The following is a 9,943-nucleotide window of genomic DNA, read 5'->3' as shown; positions in this document are numbered from 1 at the left end:
AGGGGACTCTGCTACCCAGAGTTTGTTTGCATGTGGTCATTCTGTGGGGGGGGCGGGGGGGGTGGCTGGAGACGATGATGTGGAGGGTTACAGCTGCCTTGGCTGAAAAGGCAGGGCCAGCTTCCTTTTGGAGATGCCCCTTCTCTCATAATTATGTGCTTACACTGGATATTTGGTCCTAGGTGACGTGTCGATCAGGGACAAGGAATGTTCGGAGTAACTTGCTAGTTCTTGTGAGTCCGGTTTAGAGAAAGGTTCTATATCTGGACTTCTTCGTGGCTCTGTTAACGGAGTTAATGTTCTTCAGGGCTCCCTCGAACTGTGGACTCTGATAAGGAGCGTGGAGGGCGTGGTGAGAGAGACCCAGCCTGGAAAGGCCAGTGGTGTAGGCGGGAGGCGTGCGGCCGGCGCAGAGCCCGGGACGGCGGTTTGTGTGTCCTCCCCACAGGCTCACGTGCCCCCAGAGTCAGAGCCCAACTTGGCGTTTCATCTGATCAAACGTTCCTGCCACAATTTTAGCAGAAGAGCTCACGATTCAGCTTCCACATAATGGGGTTAGTAAAGACACTCTGTTTTCTCAGAAGAAGCTGTTCTGTGTCGTTCTGCATGTGTTCTTTCTATGATTTTTTGCGTATCTTACACTGAACACACACACGTGTGACATTAGCCCTAAAAACAGAACCGCCCGTTATCTTACCAGATATCTTCGTTCTGTATTCCAGAATGGCAAAGGAATCGCACTTACCACGGGCAAACCGTGGTGACCCCCAAGTGCGTCTGAGAATAGAAGGGGGGGGGGCGCTGCTCAGGACGAGAGCCCCTCGGAGGAGGCCAGAGGGCGGCTTCTCACTGGCTGGGCTGCTGCCGAGAGAAACCTCCTTCCTCCTGCCTCCAGGCAGGTGCCCAGCCTGGGGCTCCTCTCCTCAGTGGCCTGGGGCACGATGGAGCTCTGTGCTGAGGGGTCAGAAGTACACGCTGAGGCTGGATGGGACGCCCGGGCTTTGCTTGGGGCGAGGCAGGGGCCCGAGGCGAGGGCAGGAGGGGGAGGCGCGAGGATTCAGTGTACGGTCTTCTGTGCGTGTTCGAATCTCCTGTAAAATTTCCGAAAGAGGGGGCCAGACAAAGAATGTGCCGCTGCCCGTGGGCCGGGCCTGGGCGCAGCTCCGCGGGCTCGCAGGTCCCCGCAGGGCTCCCCGGGACCCCGGGACGGCCCCCCACCCCCCACGTCCCAGCCTCGGCCCGGGAAGGGGCCTGGTGGGTGTGCAGACTGTGGGCGCTGAGCCCCTGAGGGGGTCGGTGGGTGCACGGAGGAATCTTGATGCCGTTTGCCTTTTCCCCTCCCAAGCCTTTCACCAGTGTTAAAAATAGTGCGTATGGAAGCACTTCCTGCACAGAACAGGAGTGGGCGCACTTTGAACAGCACCCCTGGGTGTCAGCTCCACCCCCGCCCCCGCCCCCGCCCACCTGCCCGTTAGGCCCCGCCTGCTGTCTGCTGAAGCCAGAGGGCTGCTGTTTGCACAACAGCAAAGGACCCCAGCCCCCGGATCCGTCCAGCGACGTGCCAGTGTCCTGCCAGCCCTGGGGCTTCCGAAAAGACCGGGTGACTGTCCTGCTTGCTTCCCCCGGCGCGGCCTGTCCAAGCCCGTCCGTTCCCCCTCGTGACAGAGGGGCCGGGGGCTTGGCCGCGGGGCCTCTGTCCAGGCCTGGAGCTGGGCGAGCACTGAGCCAGGCAGGGTCCCCTCACTCCTGGCTTGGGCTGTACGAGCTCCTGTGGGGCCGCCTGGTCCAAGCCACACCCAGTCCCTCCAGACTAGAGGCACAGACGTTGCTGTTTTAGGTTCGGTTTCTGTTCTGGAGTGCACTCTCTCCCTTTTGGCTTTTTATTTTTAAATAATTACAGATTCCCAGGAAGTTGCAAAAATAGCAGGGAGCGGTCGCTTGCACCTTTCACCCACTTGCTATGTTTTACACGACTCTACACAAAACATTGCGTGTCCCACCTACACCGCCTAATCCAGACACCGAGCGCCCCCCCCACCCCTGCTGCCCCGTCACACCACCCCTCCCTCTTCCTGGCAACCGCGGATCTGCTCTGTTATCATGTCCTTTTGAGGATGTTATATACTCGGAGCCACTCAGTGTGTGTCTTTTGGGGACTGGCTCTTTTCCTGATCCTAACGTCCTGAGATTCAAGCTGGTGTTGTCCATCAACGGACGTCCCTTTTACTTCCACGCGGCAGTCCGCGGTCCAGAGCTTGTGCCCCGTCGTTCAGTCGGAGGCCAGTTTGGCACTATTCCAGGTAAAGCTGCTGAGCGGTTGTGACAGGATTTTGTGTGGAAGTAAGTTTTCAGGTCCCAGTTGCTGGGTCACGTGCTATGTGCATGTGCGGTTTAAGAACCTGCCAAGGGGCGCCTGGGCGGCTTCGTGGGTCAACCGTCCGACTTTGGCTCAGGTCATGATCTCACGGTCCTTGGGTTCGAGCCCCATGTCGGGCTTTGTGCTGACAGCTCGGAGCTGGAGCCTCCTTGGGATTCTGCGTCTCCCTCTCTCTGTCCCTCCCCTGCTCGTGCTGTGTGTGTCAAAAATACCCATGAAAAAAAAAGAACCAACCAAACTGTTTTCCAGGGCGGCTGTAGCAGTTGTGCGTTCCTCCCAGCCGTGTGTGAGGTCCACGCGGGGCGCTGTCGCTGCTGGTCTGAGCTGCCCTCCTCGCCGGTGGGAGTGGAGTGGCCTCCTCCTGCTCTGATGCCTTGTCTGCCCTGATGCCTGGTGACGGCACGCACCGCGTCCCGTGCTTTGCCACCCATAGCCCTCTGGTGGCACGTCCCCGAGTTCTTCCCCATTTTCTAACTGGGTTGTTTGTCTGCTTACGTCGAGGACGGGTGTCCACCGTTCCAGCGTCCTACAGAGTAGTCTCCCTGCTGGAAAATTCCTCCGTGGCCTGCCCGTTCATCCCTGGCCTCCGCCCACATAACCCCCAGCGCCCACCGGTCTGTTACCGTCTCCACAGTTTTGTCTTTTCCAGAACATCCTAGAGTTGGAGTCATCAGCACGAAACCTTTTCAGACTGGCTTCCTTCACTCAGTAACACGCACTGAAGGCTACTCCCTGCCTCTTCATGGCTCGACGGCTCGGTTTTCAGTGCCGAACGACACTCCTTTGCCTGGACGGTGCACGGTCTGTTTACGCACTCGCCTGCTGAAGAACATGGTTGTTTCCAAACGTGGGCGGTTGTGAACAAAGCTGCCGTAAACGTCTGGGTGCAGGTTTTGGTGTGCATGTAACTTCTCAGTTCCTTTCGGTAAGTAGCAAGGAGCAGGATGACTGGATGGCAGGGTGAGAGAAGGCGCATTTTGTCAGAAACGGCCAAACCGGCTTGCAAAGTGGCTGCACCGGGTCGCGTTGCCACGGGCGGGGCAGGAGATTCCCGCTGCTCCGTGTCCACGCTGGCGGCCACGACGTCGTGGACCCTTCTGACAGGCGCGTGTGAGATAGGACGCCGAGTGCCTGCCACCTGTTCATCCTCTGTGGTTCGAGGTTTGTTTTTTGCCTATGACCGTCCAGGACCGTTCGTTGAAGAGACTCTTTCCTCCAATGAAGTACCTGTACACCTTTGCCAAAACTCAAAGTGCTGATGAGGTGGTTTGGGGCTCTCTGTTCTCTTCCGTTCACTCGTGCGCCTGTCCCTCCGTCGGCGCCACACGGTCTTAATGGTGGCAGCTCTGTGATAATTGTGGAAATCGGATAGAGGGACTCTTCTACTGTATTTCCCTTTTCCAAAATTGCTCTAAATATTCTTTTTCTAAATATCCCTTTTCTTTTCCGTGGAAATTTTAGGGTCATCTCGTATACCTGCACGGAAAGTCTTGCTGGGGGTTTTGCATTGAACCAGCGTCTCGTCTCGTGGAGAACAGACCTCCTCACTGGGCTGTGTTCGGTCCGTGAACACAGTAGGTCTCCATTTATTTAGACGTTCTCTGATTTCTTTTCGTCTGATTTCCTTTCCCGTGTTCAGCGCACAGATCCTGTACGCGTGTCATTGGGTTTACAACCCCGTGGGTTTTTTGGAAGCGGTTGTAGGTGGTACTGGATTTTAAGTTTGAGTTTCTGTGTGTTGACTGCCAAGTCACGGAAACACAGAGGACACACGCACATTGCTCTCGTCCTGCAATCTTGCCGAATTCACGAGTTCTTGGAGTTGTCTTGTAGGCTCCTTGGGCTTTGTGTGTTGGTCACCGTGCCGTCTACAAATACAGACTGTTGTATTTCTTCTTTTGCAACCTGCGTGCCTTTGATTCCCTTTTCCTGCTTCATCGTGCGGGCTAGAACTCACTAGCAGCGGCCAGAGGATCTCTGTGCCCTTTCCCTGGTCTTGGGAAGGGAGGGACATGGACGTTATTTATCAAGCGGACAAGACTTCCCGCCACAGGTAGTTTCTTGAGGATTTAGATCACTACTGCCATTTGAATTTTGTCAGACGCTTTTTCTGTGTCGGTTGATATGCTTGTGTGATACTTTGTCTTTTGCCTGTCGATAGGGTGGCTTCTACGGATTGGGTCTTGAATGTTGAATCGGCCTCGCATCCCTCACTGAACAAGCCCCGCTCGGTTGTGAGGTACGATTCTTCTTATATGTTGCTGATTAGGGTCTTTGCACATATATTTGTGAGGGATCTGGGTCTGTAGTTTGCTGGTCCTGTACTGTTTTTGCCTGGTTTTGGTGTCAGGGCAGGGCTGGCTTTGTGGTCGCGCTGGGAAGTGATCCCTCCTCTCCCGTATCGTGGGAGGGACCGACCGCCTGGAGTTGGGTGACTCAGCGGTTAACAGAATTCCAGTGAAGCCCCACTCCCCTGGGCAGGAGACCCGGGGCTCCGCTTCGCAAGGCACTGCCGTGCCGGGGCGGGGTGGGGGGGCCAGGCCGCCCCGAAGGCCCTGGGCTGTACTTGGCTCGGCTGCCGCCCGATCGATCGCAGCTGACAGCAGACCCTCTTTACCTGGGGCTTTACCGCCCCCCCTCACCCCTCCGCCACACACAGTTTCCGTCCACACCGGGCCTGTCCCCGGAGGCTAAGTGGGACGGAGCTGCCGGCACGGGAGCTCTGTGGGCCGTGCCTGCCGGTGTCCGGGTTCCGGGAGGGCCACGTCCGGGCCATGTCCTCACGCCGTGAAAGGGGCGAGGGAGCTCTCTGGGTCTCTCTTGTGAAGGTACCGTTCCCATTCCCGAGGCTCTGCCCTCATGACCCGTGCACCTCCCCAGGGTCCCACCCCCAACTACCATCACGCCAGGGATTAGGTTTGAACATACGAATTTTGGGGAAACGCCAACACTCGGTCCGTGGCTGCAGGCATTTTCGTCTGTTTTGTGCCCACAGCATAGCCCGCGATCAGAGTCAGAGGAGGCTTCGGTGTGAAGACGTTGCCCGACGACCCCTCCTCCTAACCAGGAGCCAAGTTTCGGGGGTGGGGGGTGGGGGTGGAGTTCTGGGGTCTCTTGGGACGGGAGAGCTGGTGCCAGGCTCGCACGGCAGGCAGGGCTGCCGCTCCTTTCCCAGCTGGGCCGTCCGCAAGGGTTCTCTGGCTGCACCAGGTCCCGCGCAGAACCAGGCGCGAGGACAGCGGCCCTGTGCCTGCTGCTGCTGACGAGGCCCGGGACCAGACAGCCGCCGGGAGGCTTGGCCTGGCAGCACCTGCTTGGGGTAGAGCTTCCACGGGCCCAGCGTCCAGGCCCAGCGTGAGGCCCCCGCATGTGCCCCCGGGGGGCCAGAGCGCCTCACACAGGGCCTGGAAGGGACACTGTCGCGGGTAGGCAGCCCCCCCCCACCGAGCCCCAGGTTCCTCGCCTGTGAAGTGTGGGGACAGGGTGGCCGGGAGGGAGAGACGAGTGGAGGGCACGAAGGCACCCTCTCAGCCACGCGGCCCTGCGTGTGGTGCACCCAGCGGCAGTGCCCTCCCTGCTGCCAGACCGGCTCCCGCCCCTTCCCACTCAGGTCTCCCAGGGCTGCAGACTGGTGTCAAGAAAGCCATCAATCAGAGGGCCTGAAGGCTGAGTAGTGACACCGGAATGCACTAGCAAATCAGCACGTGGGTCCTCTGGGACCCAGAAGTCCCACAACGGCAGTCTTGGAAACTTTTTAAAAACCATTTCCGGGTTTCCTTACCTGTAAAGTGGGGGTGCTGATGCCTGCATCCCAGGGATGAAGCAAGACAGCACAGGTGGAAGACACCTGGCACAGTGGCTGAGGTCTCCGGAGGGCGGGGCTCCTCCCCGCCCTCCCCTCCCCTGCATCCGTCCAGCTGTGGCCCAGGCTCCTGCCATGCCCGTGTGCCTGCCCCCGTTGCCCCTGTGGAGCAGCCCGCGGCCGCGGTGACAGACAGGGAAAGCACAGAAAGATTCCAACTTGGCTCCCGAGCCCTGGGGGTCCCTATCGGGCTGGGAAGCTGGCACGCAGCGGGCCAGTGAAGGGTCCGCAGCCAGAGTAGAGTGTCCTGGGACGCCTGGCCCCCGACCTTTGCCAGACAGGTGGGCCAGAAGCCCTCCCCTCCCCCAGCAGCCCTGCCGCAGAGCCTCCTACAGGCCCTGGGGTAGACTGTGCTCTCAGCTGCCGCGTGCGGTTTCCTCTTGTACCCGAAGATTCACCTGCAGTCTCACTGGAGGGAGTGCAAGCTGGAGAAGAGACGTAGGGTGTTCACGTGGTGAAGGAAAGACTTTGTGACTCACTTGTTCAGCAGGCCTCGGCCGAACACTGGTGTGTTGCTGGGCAGTGTCCGTGGGGTGTGAGCAGACACAGCCCGACCCTCTTGGAGCTCACGGTGCTGGGGGGGCCGTGCTGTTGGGAGGGTGCTCAGTAGGTGAAGCAGAGGTTTCCCTGACTCTGAGGATGATGGGGGAGCTAGTTGAGAAGCTCCAGGCTGAGAGAAGAGCGTGTGCAAAGGCCCTGGGGAGGAGACAGCAGCCCCGGTACACAGAGCCCAAGGGTGGAAATGAGGCCAGCCCGGGGGTGGGGGGTGGGGTGGTAACCAGAGTCTGCCAGGGGGGCGTGGGTCCATGTGATGGGCAGAGAAACGGGGAGCACTTGGGGGCGCTGCAGCTGTGGTTTTCCTCCTCCCCTGTCCGGGAGGGGTAGGGCCTGTTAACAGGCAGGCCTCCGGGCGAGGGCCCTGTGGCTGCCACCTGGTGGTGCGGCGGGCACCGACAAGTCGTCCCGAGTCTCCATTCCCGCTCGCGACAACCTCCTTCCACCGGGAGCCTGCGTGGGCCTCGCCTCGCGTCTCCCGCCTGCTTCGCAGACCCGGCTGGGGCTGGGGTCCGCGCCCACGTGCAGGCCCCGGGGCCCCGCCCACACCCCCCGAGCGCCCCCGCGCCTGCGTCACCGCCCGGCCGGCTGGATCCGGTTCCAGCCGAGCCGGGCCGGCGTGACATGCGCAGTGCGCGGGCGCTGCGGCCGGGCTGCCCGGGGCCCGCTGGCGGCCCGAGACGCGGAGGTCAGTGTGCCGAGCCCGGAATCGGGGCCCGGGGAGGGGGTGGGGGGACCCGCCCTGCACGAGCGCGCCCGCGCGGAGGGCCGGGCGTGTCCCGGTGGGGGTGCTGCGGGGGCCCGGGGCCGGGAAGATCCCGGCCCGGTGAGACGGCTCACCCTGCGGGTGGGGCGCCCTTCCCCCTTGGGGTCGGGCGCGGGTGGGCCCACGCCGCCGCCGAGGTTACCTCGTCCGGGGGGGGGGGGGGGGGGCGGAGCGCCCTGCTTCCCAGCCTCGGCGTCCTGCACGGTGAGGATGGGGCCCGAGTTGGGTCCTGCACCGGGGGGGGGGGGGGGGGGGGGGGGGGGGCGTCGTGGGGGTTGGGCTCGAGCTATGTGCTGCACCAGGGGGAGGTCGTGGAGACTCTGAGCTGTGTCCTGCACCGGGAGGGGAGGTTATGGGGGCTTCCGAGCTCTGTCCCGCACCACGGGGAGGTCGGTGGGGGGGGGGGGGGGGCTCCGAACTGTGCCCTGTGCTAGAGGGGAGGGGCCCCGAGCTGTGTCCTGAACTAGGGAGGAGGGCTTGAGGGGGTCTCCAGCTGTGCGCCCTTAACAGCTCTTCCTTGCGGAAGGTCTCTGGGGCTCGCAGCCCCTCCGATTGCTGGTTCAGAACCCCGGATTCTAGTCTCATCCCCGGGCCATGTGACCACACGCGAGTTCCCTGCCTCTCCAGCCTGTTTCTCTGCAAAACCGGGGAGTGGACTAAACCTTGTCCCTGTTGTGCACCTGGGGACTGGTCTGTCCTTGCTTTCTCCACTCCTGGGACGGGTGTTGTCCTTTGCTTGGGACAGATAGCCCAAGACGACATTATCTAAAGAAGTCCCACCCACACGTGGCACATCATCATTGTTGGGGGAGTGGGGAGGGCCTGCAGGGGTATCACCATTTTGCCTGTGACGGTCTCTGGCTTTGACACATTATTTGGCAATGTGAATTTTCACGGTGCACGCTCGGGAATTCTGGCAAGGCGAGAAGAAGCTAACCCATGGTTTCCGTATGCTAGCTGTGGAATTATCTTGGAAATTATATTTAACAATGGATGGAGTTGATTCAATGATACGCTGTATTCATCCCGTGCAGCGTTTGTTTTGATTTTGCTGGTTCATTTTGGAGCCAATAAGGTGTTGGTGTCAGTTTCTCCCCTAGCTCAGACCGTTTGCAGATCTTGCACCGCCTACGGGGCCCGGAAGGCAAGGGATCCCCGAGCTGAGGCTATTCTCTACCCAAAGGCAAGGGCGTTTCCGCTTCCTCGGCACAAAAGCCCCTGAGGAAGAATGCAGCCCACAGACCGCGGCTGAAAAGGCAGGAAAACCTATTGGAAAATCTTGTGCGGAACCTGCGGCCTCTCTGCGGGCTTCGCACAGGAGAGCCTGTGTTCTGGGCCCGCTCCCAGCACCCTGGCCCGTGAACTCGGGTGGCACGGAGCTGTCTCTACAGTTTTCTCCTGGGCTTTTCTGTTAATGTGGCGAGTTCAGCACTGCCGGGTCAGGAACGAGCGTCTGCTGACTTCTTGGAAGTTGTGCAGAAGCATGTTTTTTGTGCGTTAAACGTTATTTTTAGACCCATTTACGATTCCTGTACTTCGTTTTCCTCCTGGCTCCGCCCGTTCTGGCCATCAACCTGCCGGGATGGCATTTCCAGGTTAAATTGAAAACGCACCCTTCAATTTCTGGCCAGTCACACGTTTCCGGAAACGAGAGGAAGGCAGATTCAGAGTTTACTAGGAAGGGGGTGGGCGTGGCTGGGGGGGCGGGCTCAGCGGCCTGCCGTGAACACAGGCGTGACTGTGCACGTGACCTTTGCCGTCAGATCTGGCGTCCGTGCCTGGAGGCCATAACTGTGACATTCCACGGTTGGGCTGTTGCCCGCACGGTGCAGCTGGATTCCACGCCTTGCTGGCCTGCTGGTAATGGAGGAAAAGTTTACTGAGTCTAGGTCGTTAGACCCCGCCGGTGGGCAGTCCTTCTCGGAAGTGACAGAGCTCGCACAGGGGGAGCCTGCCAGGGCCTGTGCCTTCCCCCCACCCCCGACTTAGGCAAAGTCACCCCAAGGCAGTGAGGGCTGCAGCAGGGACGTGGTGCCCTTGGGGTCTGCAGTCCAGGAAGACCCACCTGGGAGTTAGGAGACCCCGTAGGTCCCTACCTCTGGCGAGCAGGTAGCCGTTTCCTTTTCTAGCGGCGGAGGCTACGCCTTGGTGTGTGGCTGTGAGGTGCTGGGGGTGTGCCCCGCCCAGTAGCGCGGCCTGGGTCTGGCTGACGGAGGCCTCCAAAGGAGGGGCCCTCACAGCCTCTCTGGGGACCCCGCCTGCCCTCAAAGGCCTTCAGAGCTTGTGCGCCAGACCAGGTGAACCCCCTCGGCTCAGCAGGGCGTCTCCAGAAATGGAAACTAGAGCGCGGGGCTGCTTCCTAGCTCTGTTCTCGGTGGACTCA

The 9,943-nt window shown here is 60.5% G+C and overlaps 1 protein-coding gene across 1 annotated transcript in view; it reads left to right on the top strand.

The window, feature by feature from the left end:
* Positions 1-9,943, top strand: part of CE3H7orf50 (chromosome E3 C7orf50 homolog) — a 109,254-nt gene that overhangs the window by 82,414 nt on the left and 16,897 nt on the right. The gene's annotated exons all lie outside the window — the stretch shown is intronic.

The sequence above is a fragment of the Panthera tigris genome, chromosome E3, assembly GCF_018350195.1.
Source record: "Panthera tigris isolate Pti1 chromosome E3, P.tigris_Pti1_mat1.1, whole genome shotgun sequence".
NCBI lineage: Eukaryota > Metazoa > Chordata > Mammalia > Carnivora > Felidae > Panthera > Panthera tigris.
Note: the sequence above shows the minus strand (reverse complement) of the source record. Positions and strands in the feature narration are given on the sequence as shown.